The 13,681-nt window shown below is 43.3% G+C and overlaps 1 non-coding gene across 1 annotated transcript; it reads right to left on the bottom strand.

Moving 5' to 3' along the window:
• Positions 1–3,276: 3,276 nt before the first annotated feature.
• Positions 3,277–3,402, bottom strand: LOC111722854. Its single transcript, XR_002771508.1, has one exon. It is a non-coding gene; the product is annotated as a U6atac minor spliceosomal RNA (small nuclear RNA).
• Between the last annotated feature and the right edge of the window lie 10,279 nt (positions 3,403–13,681).

Raw genomic sequence — 13,681 nt, 5'->3', positions numbered from 1 at the left:
GACTTGCTTGAGCCCAGGAGTTGGAGGTTGCTGTGAGCGTGATGCCATGGCACTCTACCCAGGGGGATAGCTTGAGGTTCTGTCTCAGAAAAAAAAAAAAGAGAGAGAGATTCTCTTGCCTCAGCCTCCCAAGTAGCTGGAACTACAGGCACCCACTACAAGGCCTGGCTACTTTTTGGTTGTAGTTGTCATTGTTGTTTGGCAGGCCCAGGCTGGATTTGAACCCTCCAGTGCTGGTGTATATGGCTGGTGCCTTAGCCACTGAGTTACAGGCTTGGAGCCCATAGCAGTGTTTTTTCATGGTGTAGTCTGGGGACTGGTACATCAGAATTACCTTGGGGGCTTGTTAAACATTCTGCCTCCTACCCCAGACCTACTGAGTTAAGAAACTGTAAATTTAAACCTAAATATTTGGTCATTATTCATAGTTTTCAGACTTCTAGCACATATAACCCTTTTATATTTCTTTGTATTTTATAAGACACTCTGTAATGTTACATTTCTAATTATAGTTTGAGAATTTTATTTCCTGCACAACCATTTGTAAAGTGTCCTGCTCCTCTTGTTTTAAATCTTTTGAAATATGCTAAATATCCTTTCCTAATTATTTTATCAATTATACTGCCTCTTTTTTATAGCTTCAATTAAATAATTTTGTGACTAAAAAAAAAAAGTCTACAGGGGGTAGGACCCAGGAGCCTGCATTTTTAACAGTACTCCTTTGGAGTGCCACCACTTTACACTTCACAAAACACAAAACACTTCCACATGCAGCTCATATCTGAGCACCATTAACAGTTGGGAAACTTAATGAGGTGGGATTATTACTCCTATCTTAATAATGAAGAAACAGGCCCAGAGAAGTTATAGGATTGGCCTGTAACCTCATGACTGATTAAACAGCAAGCTAAGAAAAACTAGGTCCCGGGACATGACCCGGGCTAATTACTTAATTTCTCTTTGCCTTAGTTTCCTCATCTGTAAAGTGATGATAATAACAGTAACTCATGATCTAGTAACTCATGATCTAAAGGTTATGTAGGTGTTCGTTGTACTAGTCTTTCAACTTGTCTGTGGGTTTAGGAAACTGATTCAAATAAAAAGTTTAGGATATTACACAATGATGAGAATAAATGAACAGATTTATAACTAACTGCTTATGTGCAATGTAAATGAAAGAAGCTACAGGCAAGTACATACTATACAAAAACAAGCTAAGCTCTGCTGTTAAAAGTTAAGGATGTATGGGCAGCGCCTGTAGCTCAAAAGGGTAGGGCGTGGGCCCCATATGCTGGAGGTGGTGAGTTCAAACCCAGCCCCGACCAAAAAAAAAAAAGTTAAGGATATAGGCTGGGACCAGTGGCTTATGCCTATAATCCTAGCACTTTGGGAAGCCAAGTGGGGAGATTGCAAGAACTCAGGAGTTCAAGATCAGCCTGAGCAAAGTGAGAACCTGTCTCCAAAAAATAGCCAGGTGTTGTGGTGGGTACCTGTAGTCCCAGCTACTTGGGAGGCTGAGACAAGAGAATTGCTTTCAGCCCAAGAGTTTGAGGTTGCTGTGAGCTATGACATCACAACATTCTACCAAGGGTGACTGAGTGAGACTCTGTCTCTAATAAATAAATAAATAAATAAATTACAATAAAAGTAAGGATGATCCTATGCCCTTATGTCAGAGGAATGCTTGTTGAAAAAAAAGTGAGAGGCTCGGTGCCTGGGGCTCAAGTGGCTAAGGTGCCAGCCACATACACCTAAGGTGGTAGGTTCGAATTCAGCCCAAACCTGCCAAACAACAATCATGGCTGCAACCAAAAAATAGCCGGGCTTTGTGGCAGGCGCCTATGGTCCCAGCTACTTGGGAGGCAGAGGCAGGAGACTCGCTTGAGCCCAGGAGTTGGAGGTTGCTGTGAGCTGTGATGCCACAGCACTCTACTCAGGGGGACAGCTTGAGGCTCTGTCTTAAAAATAAATAAATAAATAAAAATAAAAATAAAAATAAAGAAAGAAAAGTGAGGGTTGATCTGAACGTAGTGAGTTATCTCTCTTGATTGTTCATAGTCAGTTACAAATTGAACTCCTTATTCTACTCTTTGCCCCCTTCTCACTTCAGCACTTGACTAGTCTTTAAAAAAAAAAAAGTCAGGATGGTCATTGCTTTGCAGTGGGGAGGAGGTGCAGGGCTGGTGACTGGAAAGGACCATGAGGGGCCTTTGGGGGCCAGTAATTTTCTATTATTCTGGAAACTAGTTACATGTGCATACTCTGAATATTCATCAGGTGGCACTTTTACATATGTTTTTGTATATATGTAATACTTCTAATAAAAAGTGGTTTTGGAAAACTAAGGAGAAAAGAAAAATAGCCTTAGCAGTGCAAATAGCCTTAGTGGGAGGCAAGAGGATGGCTTAAGGGGAGAAGTTCAAGGCCACATTGTGCCATGATCTTGCTTGTGAATAGCAAGGGTTGGTAGCAACTCAGGCTTCTTTGGGTAGATTACTGATGCAAAGTTAACACTGAAATAGCACAGAAAAATGCTGGCTGTGGAGTTTCTTCTTCTATGGGCTCCAGCTGTATATCCACCAGCATCCCCCCACATAGCGCCCTCTTCCTCTCACACTGCCCTCTCGGGACATCCTCTTCCCTCTGTCTGGATTGCTGCCCCTCTGACAAACTCTACCCACTCTGTACAACCCACTGTTAACTTCTCTGAGGTGCTGCTCAACCCTAAAACCATAAATTAGGAAGTGGCAGCACTGGCTTCAAACAGGGCTTACTCTGACTCTAGAATCTACACTGTTTACTTGACCTGTGCTCTTGGGAAATAAATACACTTGACCCAAATAAGCTCCAAATAAGCTTCAGTGTCCACATGAAGATGGCATCAGTAAGATGAGGGAGTCAGCCTAGATGATATCGAGGGTTCCTTTCAGCTGTATTATCTTAATCAAAAGACAACAACCGAAACAATAGCTTACATTGTATATCACTATACAATGTTCTTTCCAAAAATATTATCTCAAACCAAACAGGTGACTTTTGCTATTCTCTTGTCACAAGACGGCTCTGTCCAAGCACAGAGGAAATATTTCTAAATTCATTTCTTATTTTCTCTTAAACTTAAAATAGATAGAAATTTTGGCTGGGCATGGTGACTCACACTTATAATCCCAGAACTACAGGAGGCTGAGTTGGGAGGATCAATTGGAGCCTGGAGTTTGAGACCCCCCTGAGCAAAGTAGCAAGCCTTTGTCTCTACAAAACATATACATATATTTTTAAAAAGAATGATTAGATGTCACAAAGTAGGTGGCAATTCCTTACCTGTGTGTATATTTTCAAGCCTGAGGGCCTCTTCTATCCTCTTCAAGGGGAGAGCTAACCTTTTCTCAGTTCATACAACACTCTACAAAAGTGTTTACGAATAATTTCTTAAACTATATTTCTCATGGATCAGAGACACAGATAATGAGTCACAAGTTACAACTCATGAGGCCAGATGAGTTCTGCTTTGACCAGTTCAAACTTCGTGTACACTGGTCATCAACAGGAACAATTTCTTGGATTGCCCAATTGCTCTTTATTCCTAATCACCCCTAACCTTGATCTTCTTCCTTTCATCTTTTGTTTCTTCTGCAAATACCATGGAGAAAAAAAGGTGACACCTTTTTCACATGGACTTTGTCCTGACTTGCTTTCCAAACAGACCAACCTCCTTCTCCCTATCTGAACCCTATATCTTTTAGCCTACCAGGGCCCCTTCTCTTCTCCCTTCTATTTTTCTCAGCTCACAACAACCTCAAACGCCTGGGCTCAAGCAATCCTCTTGCCTTAGCCTCCTGAGTAGCCAGGACTACAAGTGCCTGCCACAGTGCCCAGCTAGTTTTTTCTTTTTAATAGAGATGGGGTCTCACTCTTGCTAAGGTTGGTCTGGAACTCCTGAGCTCAAGCAATCCATGTGCCCCAGCCTCCCTTTCCCTTCTTTATCTGAACTAGATAACTCAAATAAAAGCATTCAAAAGATAGACTTTATCCAATTTTTTTTTGTTTGTTTTTTTCAGTTTTTGGCCAGGGCTGAGTTTGAACCCACCACTTCTGGCATATGGGACCAGTGCCCTACTCCTTTGAGCCACAGGCACTGCCCAGACTTTATCAATTTAAAACCTATTTCTCATCTAGATTGTTTGTCTTCTCCTCCATCTTATAGCTAGTTGTTGGTTTGAGATCTCATAAGTCGAAATTATCCTGGGCTGTCACGATTTCATGTATTTTTATCATTAAGTGAATATAATTATTAAATGAATTCATAATTATAGTTTCCTTTCTGTTGTTCATTTATATCCAACCCATTCCCCACCACACAAAGGATTTAAGTTGCCTTACAAAACTGCATAGAATATAGGAAGAAAGGGTGCTGCCTGTGGCTCAAGGAGTAGGGCGCCGACCCAGCCCCATATGCTGGAGGTGGTGGGTTCAAACCCAGCCCCGGCAAAATACTGCGGAAAAAAAAAAAAAAGAATATAGAAAGAAAAAATAAATTTCATCACCACATCAAGTAATTAATGTTCACAATAAGAGGCACTGAGTGAGTCAACAAGGATGAAGAAACAATCCTTATAAAAGAAATCTATTACCTGCAGATATGGTACTGTGATTCCAATAAGCTCATACATGTATATAGTGGAAAACCCACCAACTTTGAAATTAGAGTCTATGCACCCTATGACTGTAAATCTATGCATACTATGGCAATAACAACACTTACCTTGGCTCAGTGCCTGTAGCTCAAGCGGCTAAAGCTCCAGCCACATACACCAGAGCTGGTGGGTTCAAATCCGGCCCAGGCCTGCCAAACAACAATAACAACTATAACCAAAAAATAGCCGGGTGTTGTGGCAGGTGCCTGTACTCCCAGCTACTTGGGAGGCTGAGGCAAGGGGATCGTTTAAGCCCAAGAGTTTGAGGTTGCTGTGAGCAGTGACACCACATCACTCTACCCAGGTGATAGCTTGAGACTCTGTCTCAAAAAAAAACAAAAAAAAACCTACCTTGAAGAATTATTGTGGGCTCGGCGCCTATAGCTCAACCGGCTAAGGCGCCAGCCATGTACACCTAAGGTGGCGGGTTTGAATCCCCAGCCCGGACCCGCCAAACAATGACGGCTGCAACCAAAAAATAGCCGGGCGTTGTGGCGGGCGCCTGTGGTCCCAGCTACTTGGGAGGCGGAGGCAAGAGACTCGCTTGAGCCCAGGAGTTGGAGGTTGCTGTGAGCTGTAATGCCACAGCACTCTGCCCAGGGGGACAGCTTGAGGCTCTGTCTCAAAAAAAAAAAAAAAAAAAAAAAGAATTATTGTGCTGAAAAATAATACAATGTGCATAAGGCCCTAAACATAGTGCCAGACAAGTAGTTATATAATTTCCCTTTTAATTTTTCTTTGATCACAGAAAAATAGAACTAACTAAAATTTGGGTCATGAGAATTAGAATTTTCAAGTAAGAAAAGATACTGTGGATGGTCCTCTGTCCTATCTGGTGGGTCTCTGTGTGCTTTTGTGTACATGATAAATGGCCTGAGCATTTGCTAAAAATGCAGATTCTAGGGCCTTGTCTCCAGAGATTCTGATTCACCTGATTTAGGACATAATCTAGAAATTTTTGTTTTCTTGGGTTTTTTTTCAATTTGAGACAGAGTCTCACTATGGTGCCCTCAGTAGAGTGCTCTGGCATCACAGCTCACAGCAGCCTCAAACTCTTGGGCTTAAGCGATTCTCTTGCCTCAGCCTCCCAAGTAGCTAGGACCGTAGGAGCAAACCACCATGCTCAACTGATATTTATTTTTCTTTTCTGTAGAGATGAGGTCTCCCTATATTGCACAGGCTTATCTCAAACTCCTGGATGGAATTATAGGCATAAGTAACCACCATGCCTGACCCAGAAATATTAAAATGTAGCCTGGGCTGGGCACCTTAAAGTTCTTTGTTTGCTTTGAGTCTCCCTGCCAGAGTGCTTCCCCAACACATCCCAACCTTAATGAGCCTGTGCTCTTAACTAAAAAGGCAAAAGGCATTTTATAAATTCAAATGCAAATGATAAAGATTAGTTTATTAATGCCCACTTTCAAGTTGATAAATATATATGTATATTTTCATAATTTACAAAATTCATTCTCAGGCAAAGTAGAAAGGATGATTTTTCCTATTCTGTGCTCTGACTCAAAGAGATTGCCGCTTGTGCACGGTTACCCTGTCTGTAAGTAAAGGGTTGGATCAAAGATCTCTACAACCTTGAAGCCAAAGTTCTTCCAGCTATGTCATGCTGTCTCTGACAGATAAATGTCTAAAGGTCCCAGTGGATATTTTTTGAATGGATGTTGAAATAAAGAGCAAGAGGAAATGAGGTAATGAGAAAGAGAGAGGCAAGAGTGAGAGCTACTTCCTTAAGGGACCAAAACGGAGCAGCTCTCAGTAGAAAGGGAAGGAGGCTACGTGAGTTTAAGAACACCCCTCCACATGTGCGCGTGCGCCCCCGCCCCCACGCACACACCACTTCTCCTTCCAACTATGTGTCAGTCTTCAGAGTTAATTTAATTGGTTTCCCAAAAACTTACAGATAAAATGTTTATTTCTTGCTCCTTTCCCAGGAGTTAAAAATCAGGGGAGGTTCAAAACCCAGATGACAATCCTAGATTTTTAGAAGAGACCCTATTGTTTATCTAGTCCAGTGGGCCTCTCTGTGCATGGAAATGGCCAAGAGTACAGATCCGTTGCCAAAACAGGCCTCTCAGAGGCGGCTTCAGCAGTTTTGTTGTCCAGCCACCCTTGGAAACCCTTTCTTGTGGCCTGGCTTTATTTTTGTGAAGATGCCTAAGCCTTCCATTTTGCTGAGCCCTCCTATTGGTTGAGAGGCAGTGAGAAATAAGAGTAAGAAAAGGGAGCAATTTGGGACTTTTTGAATATGTTAAGTTTGGAAGCGAACAGAGCTAAATGCTTCAGAAATGACTTTACTATTTTATTCACTGTCTACCTCCAGCTCTGTGATTGCATTTGGCAGATTCTTTTTTAGGCTGGCTTCTGATAGGGCTAATATTAGTAATCCTTAAAGACCCAAGGAACAACTGAGGAGGTTAGGGAAAATACGACTTTACCAACCAGTGCTAGTTACCTTTTTACAATTACCCCCACGCTCTGAGCTGGTAGCTTGAAACTCTCAAGGTCAGGACTTGTGTCATTCCTCCATGAGTCATTACTTTTATGTGAGCCAATTAATCTAAGGTCCACATTTAATTTAATATTTCTTTTTTGTTGTTTGTTTTATGAGACAGGGTCTCACTTTGTTGCCCTCGGTAGAGTGCTGTGGCATCCATCATAGCTCATAGCAACCTCAAACTCTTAGGCACAAGAGATTCTCTTGCCTCACCCTCCCAAGTAGCTGGGACTACAGGAGCCTGCCACAGTGCCTGGCTATTTGTTTAGAGATGGGATCTTGCTCTTGCTCAGGCTGGAATTGAACTCCTGAGCTCAGGCAATCCACCAGCCTCGGCCTCCCAGAGTGCTAGGATTACAGTCATGAGCCACCGTGCCTAATTTAATATTTCACTAAAGGAAAATCCAAATGTGCACTAAGACAGCGGGATACTAGCTGGGCACCTATAACTCAAGTGGCTAAGGTGCCAGCCACATACACCAGAGCTGGCAGGTTCAAATGCAGCCTGGGCCTGCCAAACAACAATGACAACTACAACCAAAAAATAGCCCGGCTTTGTGGCAGGTGCCTGTAGTCTCAGCTACTTGCGACTCCAAGGCAAGAGAATTGCTTAAACCCAGGAGTTGGAGGTTGCTATGAGCTGTGATGCCACAGCACTCTACCCAGGGTGACAGTTTGAGGCTCTGTCTCAAAAAAAAAAAAGAAAAAGACAGAGGGATACATCATGATTTCCAAAGTTTAGCAGACATGCTGTTAAAATCTATGCTACTAGAAATGTCATGAAATCATCAAGAATTCAGAGTTTATGTTCTAAATTTAAGGCTCTGTTGATAGTAAACCCAATATTTTTATAGATCTATAAAACAAACAAAAATCGACATCAATCTGTCCTTTTTTTTTGAGACAGAGTCTCACTATGTCACCCTTGGTAGAGTGCCTTGGCGTCACAGTTTACAGCATCAGCCTCCCAAGTAGCTAGAACTACAGATGCCCACCGCAACACCCGGCTATTTTTTATTGCAGTTGCCATTGTTATATAGCTGTCCCAGGCCAGTTTCAAACCCGCCACCTTGGTGTATGTGGCTGGAGCCTTCACAACTGTCCTACAGGCTCTGAGTCCTGTCCTTGAAGTTAGAGCATTGAAATGAAAAAATAAAAAAGGTTTGTGTGATAAAAAGTTATGCATGAGTATGACATCTATCACAGCAACATTTCCAAGTCTCAAGATATTTTCATGTTTGGGCTTTAGCAAATGAAACCAGTCATCTACTGTTAGAGGAGCAGAAACAGAGACCATTATTCTAAAACCGAAATATATATCAGGCTCGGTGCCTGTGGCTCAAGCAGCTAAGGCGCCAGCTACATACATATGAGCTGGCAGGTTCACATCCAACCTGGGCCCACCAAAACAACAATGACGGCTGCAACCGAAAAATAGCCAGGCGTTGTGGCAGGTGCCTGTAGTGCCAGCTACTTGGGAGGCTGAGGCAAGAGAATCACTGGAGCCCAGGAGTTGGAGGTTGCTGTGAGCTGTGATGCCACAACACTCTACCCAGGGCGACAGCTTGAGGCTCTGTCTCAAAAAAAAAAATATATATATATATAGATAGATAGATAGATAGATAGATAGATAGATAGATAGATCAGCTAGCTAACTTTTCATTTTCAAAAATAGGAATTTTTTTTCAAAAAATCAGCTAGCTACCTGTCTTCATTGACATTAATCACACAGATCTGATTAGATATAACTAACAGGAATGGAATATGGACTCAGAAACACCCTCCTACCCCTTCACTGCCTACATAAAGGTGTCTCAGGCTGGCCTTACATGTCCCAAGATATAAACCTGGAAATGCAAACAAATACATAAATCTAGATATACCTAGGTAACCAAGAGCTGAATTCAATTAAATGCCGACTATAAAATGCATCCCCTTCCTTCCTTCCTTCCTTCCTTCCTTCCTTCCTTCCTTCCTTCCTTTCTTGTTCACTTAACATTCTATTCCTCTTTTTTCAGCTTCTCACAAGTTGTCATAAGGACTCTCAAAACCATCCTTTCAAATATAAACAGAAATGACATAGCCACAGCATTCTACCCAGGGCAACAGAGTGAGACTCTGTCTTTGAAAAAAAGAAAGAAATGACATAGCACTTTGTAGCTAGGAGTCTTGGGTTTTGGTGGGTGCCCCTAGTCTCAGGTACTCCCAAGGCTGAAGCAAGAGAAACCTCTTAAGCCCAAGAGATTGAAGTTGCTGTGAGCTATGATGATGCCATGGCACTCCACTTAGGGAGACAGGCCACAGAATGAGCCTCTGTCTCCAAAAAAAAAAAAATGGCTGGGCACAGTGGCTCACTCCTGTAATCCTAGCACTCTGGGAGGTCAAGGCAGGTGGATTGTCTGAGCTGAGGAATTCAAGACCAGACTGAGCAAGAGTGAGACCCCTGTCTCTAAAAACTAGCTGTGTATTCTGGTGGGTGCTTGGTGTGGAGGGCACCTGTTGTGGTGGGCACCTGTAGTCCCAGCTACTCGGGTGGCTTAGACAAGAGGATCACTCAAGCCCAGGAGTTGGAGGTTGTTTTGAGCTAATGACACCACGGCACTCTACCAAGGGCAACAAAGAGAAACTCTGTCTCAAAAAAAAAGAAAAGAAAGATTGAAAGATTTTCTCATCTAAGATAAAATACTTGTTTGTCGGAGCTTTTGAAGTGTGGGGATTTCAGAATGAAATATGCCAACATGATAATGGTAGTTATCATTTAGTAGGAGAGCAACAGCTCATTTTTCTTCTCTGTATTTTCTAAAATGATGCTTGTGACAGAATAAAAAGTTGGGGTTATGTTTAGATGAAGATTTTTATTAGATTGTACTTAGTGCTCAAAAAAACTGAACTGGAGGACACACCAATGATTGCTTGATTCTACTACCCAGCAATCTGATTACAGATAGCCCGTAACTGAGAGCAGCTCATTGTCCTAGAAAATCTAGCTATAAACTTCGAAACATGTCACTGAATCAAGGACTCCCACAGCTGCTTGGAAACTGTCAGCTAGAAAATCTCGCCAGCATCTGAGGCTCCTACCTGTCCTTATGCCTACATGTCTGTTTGTTATTGGAGGGTGAGGGAGATTCTGATTACAGCAGTCTGTAACTGAACTAAATTTTAACGTATTCATGTTAAGTAAATGCTCTGGCTATCAATTCATACCACAATTTCCTATGAAAGATAAAAATCAAGAACTGAAGAATATTTCCCAGAAAAAGGAATGGGGTGATTTAATCACATTATCCTCTCTTTTTCTCTATACTCACACACATCTTGGGACATATGCCACAAGCCGCCAAGAAGTAGCAGTGTGCGGCATAATTTTATTTTTTATTTTATTTTCTCTCTTTTTTTTTAGAGACAGAGTCTCACTTTGTCTCCCTTGGTAAAGTGCCAGGGTGTCACAGCTCACAGCAACCTCAAACTCTTGGGCTTAAGTGATTCTCTTGCCTCAGCCCCCCACATAGCTGGGACTACAGGTGCCTGCCACAATGCCTGGTTATTTTGTTGTTGTTGTTGTTGGAATTTTCATTGTTGTTTTAGCTGGCCCAGGCTAGGTTCGAACCTGCCAGCTTTGGTATATGTGGCCGGGGCCCAACAGGCTGAGCTACGGGCACCATCCATCCACTTTTCATATTATTATTTCTTATAGTGTATGAAAATGTTTAGTGAGCCTGTATTTCTATTTATGTGAGCAGAAAACATAACGGAAAGAAATCTTAAAACAAAAGTAGCATGCCACATTTCCTGGCAGTGGACAGGGTATTACCCTCATTAGCTTCATCTGAACTTTCTTTCTTTTTTTTTTTTTTTTGAGACAGAGCCTCAAGCTGTCCCCCTGGGTAGAGTGCAGTGGCATGACACCTCCAACTCCCGGGCTCAAGCGATTCTCCTGCCTCCACCTCCCAAGTAGCTGGGACCACAGGCGCCCACCACAATGCATGGCTATTTCTTTTCGTTGCAGCCATCATTATTGTTTGGCAGGCCTGGGCTGGATTCGAACTCGCCATCTTAGGTGTATGTGGCTGGCGTCTTAGCCACTTGAGCCACAGGCACGGAGCCATCTGAACTTTCTGGTGATAGTCCTGTCTACCTGTGAGAATCTCCAAGCCACTGTGAGGACCCTTGAGCAGATTTTAATTCTCTTAATGGGTAGGAAATCATGCCTGCAAGTATAAAGCTTGGAAAAAGTAGACACCTCCACGATTCCTTTTCTTGTGACTCCTTCCTTTGGGTCTGTCACAGTTGTTTTCGCCCTCAGAATGAGCGCTTCCCTGAAGGTCCCTGCCTTCCTTCTGGCCTCACATACCTTTTGTTTATGGTTCATTCCTCAGGCCTCTCAGCAAATGGCTCATGGCCACCGAGGTTTAATCTAGTATTCACTGTCCCCAACAAATTTCATGCTTAAAGCCGTGTCTTAGAACTGAGCTGTTAGGAACAGCCGTCAACGTGTGGAGGAAGAATATTGGAAGTGAGGAGGGGAGTTTTTGTGCTCTTAGGCATAAAAATTGTTCAGCACAGCGCACATGGCCAGGACACCAAGAACGTTTTTTCCATGATAACCAAATGAATAATACATTGTACTCAAGGAAGCCCTGGCAAGCGTGCAGCCCTGCTGTGTTGGATGACATCAGGGACACAATACATGTAAAATAATCGACCCCTGCTCTTGAAGAGCCCAAAATACATAGTAACCGAAATCTCAGTTATAAAGAGGCAAGGTAATATCTCTCTCTCTCCTTGTGTGTGTATAAAGGTACTGATTCCTTATCACACAGACTGAACAAGACCAGCTCATCACCAGTCTCCACATATGCTGTTTCTTAAAGCTATTCTTCATTTCTTCACCAAGTCAAGTATTGCCACTCAAGCTCTCACTTTCCTGTGGCCTTCTGGCTTTGGCGCTCTCCTCCTCACTTTCAGCCACACTTTATGTCTCTCTGGGGACATATGAACAGAGGTAAGCACTGCAATTCCAGTCCAGGGTCTACGAGGGCTGCTTTCATATAACTCAACTTATGCCAGTTGCTTAAAAAATCTTCTCACTACCGGCCAGGCACAGTGGCTCACATTTGTAATCCCAGCACTCTGGGAGGCCAAGTGGGTGGATTGCCTGAGCTCAAAAGTCAAAGACCAGCCTGAGCAAGAGTAAAACCCCGTCTCTACTAAAAATAGAAAAACTAGCCAGGTGTTGCGGGTGCCTGTAGTCCCTGCTACAGGAGAGACTAGGGTAGGAGGATCACTTGTGCGCAAGAGTTTGAGGTAGCTGTGAGCTATGATGCCATGGCACTCTACCCAGGGTGACAGAGTGAGACTCGGTCCCAAGAAACAAGTCCTCTCACTACCCGTGTTCTGTCATCCTTCTTCCATGCCTTACTTCCTTGTCAAGCACTCCTAGAATACGGCCCCAGAGGAGTTCCTGCTTTCTTTCCCAGCCAAGCTCACTCAAGGAAAGAAGCCCTAACCAAAACCTGTATTGACAAAACCCTGTATTGAGACAGAATGAACTCCCCCTGGAGTCCTGGAAACTCATGCAAACAGCTATTGCGAATCAGGTTGCTGCCAGCCAATTCCAAGAAGAGGCTACAAGCAAGAGCCTGCCGTTCCTCTACCTCCTCCCACCTATGTTAAATGGTGTCCTCCTCACAGCTTACAATGTCTCCATTCTCTTAGTGACACCACTCGAACAGACTTAAGCAGCCTCCTTTATTTGTGATGCCACAGCTCTCTACCCAGGGGGATAGCTTGAGGCTCTGTCTCAAAAAAAAAGAAAGAAAGAAAATGGGCTCAGTGCCTGTGGCTCAGGCGGCTAAGACACCAGCCACATACACCTGAGCAGGCAGATTTGAATCCAGCCCAGGCCCGCTAAACAACAATGATGGCTGGAACCAAAAAATAGTCGGGCATTGTGGCAGGCACCTGTAGTCCCAGCTACTTGGGAGGTGGAGGCAGGAGAATCGCTTGAGCCCAGGAGCTGGAGGTCGCTGTGAGCTGTAATGCCACAGCATTCTACCCAGGGTGATAGCTTGAGGCTCTGTCTCAAAAAAAAGAAAGAAAGAAAGAAGGAAGGAAGGGAGGGAGGGAGGGAGGAAGGAAGGAAGGAAGGAAAGTAAGAAAGAAAGAAAATGAAAGCCATGAGCAGTGGCTCACGCTTGTCATCTCAGCACTCTAGGAGGCTGAGGTGAGTGGATTGCTTGAGCTCAGAAGTTCCAAACTAGCCTGATCAAGACTGAGACCTCTGTCTCTAAAAAAAAAAAATAGCAGGTTATTGGGGTAGGTGCCTGTAGTCCCAGTTATACAGGAGGCTGAGGAAAGAGGATCTCTTGAGCCCAAGAGTTTGAGGTTGCTATGAGCTGTGACATCACAACACTTTACTGAGAGCAACCAAGTGAGATGCTGTCTCAGAAAAAGAAAAAGAGAGAGACATAAAATAAAA

The sequence above is a fragment of the Otolemur garnettii genome, unplaced genomic scaffold (assembly GCF_000181295.1).
Source record: "Otolemur garnettii isolate 467f Iridium unplaced genomic scaffold, OtoGar3 scaffold00006, whole genome shotgun sequence".
NCBI classification, from domain to species: Eukaryota; Metazoa; Chordata; class Mammalia; order Primates; family Galagidae; genus Otolemur; species Otolemur garnettii.
Note: the sequence above shows the minus strand (reverse complement) of the source record. Positions and strands in the feature narration are given on the sequence as shown.